The 3,526-nt window shown below is 54.1% G+C and overlaps 1 non-coding gene and 1 pseudogene across 1 annotated transcript; both read left to right on the top strand.

The window, feature by feature from the left end:
* Positions 1 to 975: 975 nt before the first annotated feature.
* On the top strand, positions 976 to 1,883 carry LOC148005567 (18S ribosomal RNA; annotated as a pseudogene; the record flags this gene model as incomplete).
* Positions 1,884 to 2,919: 1,036 nt separating this feature from the next.
* LOC148005566 (5.8S ribosomal RNA) lies at positions 2,920 to 3,072 on the top strand. Its single transcript, XR_015621515.1, has one exon. It is a non-coding gene; the product is annotated as a 5.8S ribosomal RNA (ribosomal RNA).
* Positions 3,073 to 3,526: the final 454 nt, after the last annotated feature.

Genomic DNA, 3,526 nt, shown 5'->3' with positions numbered 1-3,526 from the left:
CAATTCACATGAGAACAGCTTAGAAATAAGAGAATACAGAAGAGTAGAGAAAGAGAGACAAAAATAGACAAAAGAAAGACAGAGAGAAGTAGAGCAAGAAAGAGAAGTTGTGGTGTGTGGCATGTGTTTACGGAAGTTTTCTGGACATGATTTTACAGATTCAGGTTCTGAGAGAACAAACTATTCACTGGGGAAAACAGAAAAAGCTGGAGAATTAGAAGGATCCAGAAGATTGTAACACATTGTCCAAGTTAATGTGAGTCCAAGTAGGACAACTCATGAAGATGCCAAGAGAAACCATATTGAATCAGTCAGCTTGGAAGGTTGGATTACATGGAGGCTAGAAGCTCCTAGTATTAGGTCTATAAATAGTAGAACAGAGGGAAAAAATACTCTGGCCTCAGCCTAAAGGACTTATTTGCATAGCTTGGGTAAGACTCTTATCTCATCACTTTATCTAAGAAAAGAAAAGTGACATTCACTTAGAAAGACATACAGACAGACACACACACAGACAGACAGACACACACACACATACACAGAGACACACAAACACACAAACATACAAACATAGAGTGGTGTGGGGAGGGAGAGAAGAAGAGAGGGAGGGAAGAAGGGAGAATGCTTGCAGTCAACCATTGAGCTGAGAACAAGGTTCCAAAAAGAGGACTTACAGAAAGAACTGAAGTAGTTGAAGGGGTTTGCCATCCTATAAGAACAATATCAACCAACCAAACCCCTGCCCTCGATCTTCCATGGACTAAACAACCATCCAAAGACTACACAAGGATGAGCCTATGGCTCCATCTGCATATGAAGCAGAGGATATCCTTTTCAGGCACCAATGGGAGCAAATGCCCTTGGTTCTGTCAAGGCTTGATGCCCCAGTGTAGGGAACTGTCAGAATGGGCAGGTTGGAAGGAGTGAGTGGGTGAATGAGGAACTGCCCTCAGAACAGGAGGCATGAGGGGAAATAATAGCCGGTTTCTGGAGGGCAAATCAGGAAAATCATATTTAAAATGTGAATTAAAAAAAATCCCCTCCCCCAATGAAAGAAAAAGAAAGAGAAATGGAGAAAGAAAAAGAAAAACAAATGGGGGTACATAACTAAACAGATGCCCACTGGGGATGCGGCGGCGTTATTCCCATGATAGTCAAGCATCTTCTGGGAAACCAAAGTCTTTGGGTTCTGGGGGGAGTATGGTTGCAAAGCTGAAACTTAAAGGAATGGACAGAAGGGCACCACCAGGAATGGGGCCTGCAGCTTAATTTGACTCAACAGGGGAAACCTCACCCGGCCCGGACACAGACAGGATTGACAGATTGATAGCTCTTTCTCGATTCCGTGGGTGGTGGTGCATGGCCGTTCTTAGATGGTGGAGCGATATGTCTGGTTAATTCCGATAATGAACTAGACTCTGGCATGCTAACTAGTTACACGACCCCCTGAGCGGTCGGCGTCCCCCAACTTCTTAGAGGGACAAGTGGCGTTTAGCCACCCGAGATTGAGCAATAACAGGTCTGTGATTCCCTTAGATGTCCGGGGCTGCATTAGCGGCACACTGACTGGCTCAGCGTGTGCCTACCCTACAAAGTCAGGCGCAGGTAACCCATTGAACCTCATTCGTGATGGAGATCAGGGATTGCAATTATTCTCCATGAACGAGGAATTCCCAGTAAGTGCTGGTCATAAGCTTGCGTTGATTAAGTCCCTGCCCTTTGTACACACCACCCTTCCCTACTACCGATTGGATGGTTTAGTGAGGCCTGATCGGCCCATGGCCCTGTTGGAGGGCTGAGAAGAAGGTCCAACTTGACTGTCTAGAGGAAGTAAAAGTCGTAACAAGGTTTCTGTAGGTGAACCGGTGGAAGAAGGATCATTAACGGAGAAGGCCGAGGGGGTGTCTGGTCCTTTCTCGGGCCTGTGTGAGTCCCTCCTCTCACCGGGAGGCGCGTCCCCAGGTCCTGGTCGCATTCCTGGCACGTGCCACAGCCGGCTGACCAAGTGAGCATTTCAGGAAAGGCGGGGGTCTTTACGGAGCGGTGCATGGAGTGTGTCTGGTGTGGTCGTCGAGGGACTTCCTCCATTTTCTCTCTCTCCCTCGCTCCTCTGCCTAAGTCCTCGCCTCCAAGCGCCCGCCTCTGCCTCCGCCACTGCTGCTTCTACTTCAGCCGGCTCAGGCACCTCCCTTGCCTGCAGGCCAGCCACGGCCCTTGGCGTACTGAGGTCATTCTGCCTCTTTCTGGACCGGCTCCGTGATCTCATCTCGTGTGCACGGGGGGGGGGGGGGGAGATATGTGATCTCTTCCCGGGAGGTGGCCGGGACACGCTCGCTCTCCTCACGGCACCTGCCGCCCCTTCGCCACAGCTCTCCAGCTTTCATGGTGCCAGGGTGGCTCTGTCGAGTGCAGGGGTGCCTGTGCCGCGGATGGGTTTCACACATCCTGTCCCGCCCCGCCTTCTGGGCCTACCGTGTCCGCCCCACTCCTGTCCGTGTACTTAGCAGTCATGTTCCAGTTCTGAGGTTTAAAACCCCCGGGGGGTGGTGGTCGCCCTACCGCCCATTGGTCGTCCGAGGGAGGGCTGGCGCTTCCAGAGGCATCGGTGGGGGGGGCGCGTTGCGAGCCCCCTCTGGGCGCCCGTGGAATCCCGGCCCGAGCGCCCGACTTGCCCGCCCATTGGCTGGCTGCCGCTGGGTGCTGGGTTCGCGGTGTCCCATGTCCTATGCGTCCCGCCTTTCCGTTCCCGACCCTGTCTTTTTTTTTCTTTTCACATGTATCCTTTAGTTTCCCGCTGGCGGGCCTGAGGTGGAGCCGCCTCCCGTTTGGCCCCTCTCTTCCCGTGCAAAAGGGGCGGGCAGGGAGGTGGTGCCATTGTTAGCTCGCATACAAGTCTGCTCACACCCCAGATACCTATATGACTCTTAGTGTTGGATCACTTGGTTCGTGCATCGATGAAGAACATGGCTAGCTGCGAGAATTAATGTGAATTGCAGGACACATTGATCATGGACACTTTGAACGCACTTGAGGCCCCGGGTTCCTCCCAGGGCTACACCTGTCTGAGAGGCGCTTGAGGATCAATCGCTGCCACGCCCCCTGCGGTTTCGTCGCCGTGGGGGGTGGGGCGCGTCGCGCAGCTGGGTCTCTGCTTGCAGGGCCTCTTCCTTTGGCTCTCCATCTCCCGAAGTTCAGACTTGGGCAGCGTCCGTTGTTCGTCCACGCCCGGTGGATCTGCTTGGGCCTCCATATGTGGGCCTCGATCTCCCCGTCCACCGGCACCAGGAGCCGACCACCCTTCTCGTGGCTCATTCCTGCTTGCTCCGTCGCTCCAGCTCCCGTCCTCGCCCGCTCTCCCCACCTTGGGGACGCATCTGCGTGGGCCAGTCAGGTGCCTGGGCGCGAGAGGGGCCCATCATCGCTCCTCCGGTCTGGTGGGAGGCGGGCACCGCCCACTGGGTCAGTGCGTCCTCCGCCACCAGGCACCCGCCAGTGCGCTCAGAGAGAGCGACCTGCGAGGGTCGTA

The sequence above is a fragment of the Rattus norvegicus genome, chromosome 5 (genome assembly GCF_021556685.1).
Source record: "Rattus norvegicus strain SHRSP/BbbUtx chromosome 5, alternate assembly SHRSP_T2T, whole genome shotgun sequence".
Classification (NCBI taxonomy): Eukaryota; Metazoa; Chordata; class Mammalia; order Rodentia; family Muridae; genus Rattus; species Rattus norvegicus.
The sequence above is the reverse complement of the archived record's forward strand: the minus strand, read 5'-3'. Positions and strand labels throughout refer to the sequence as shown.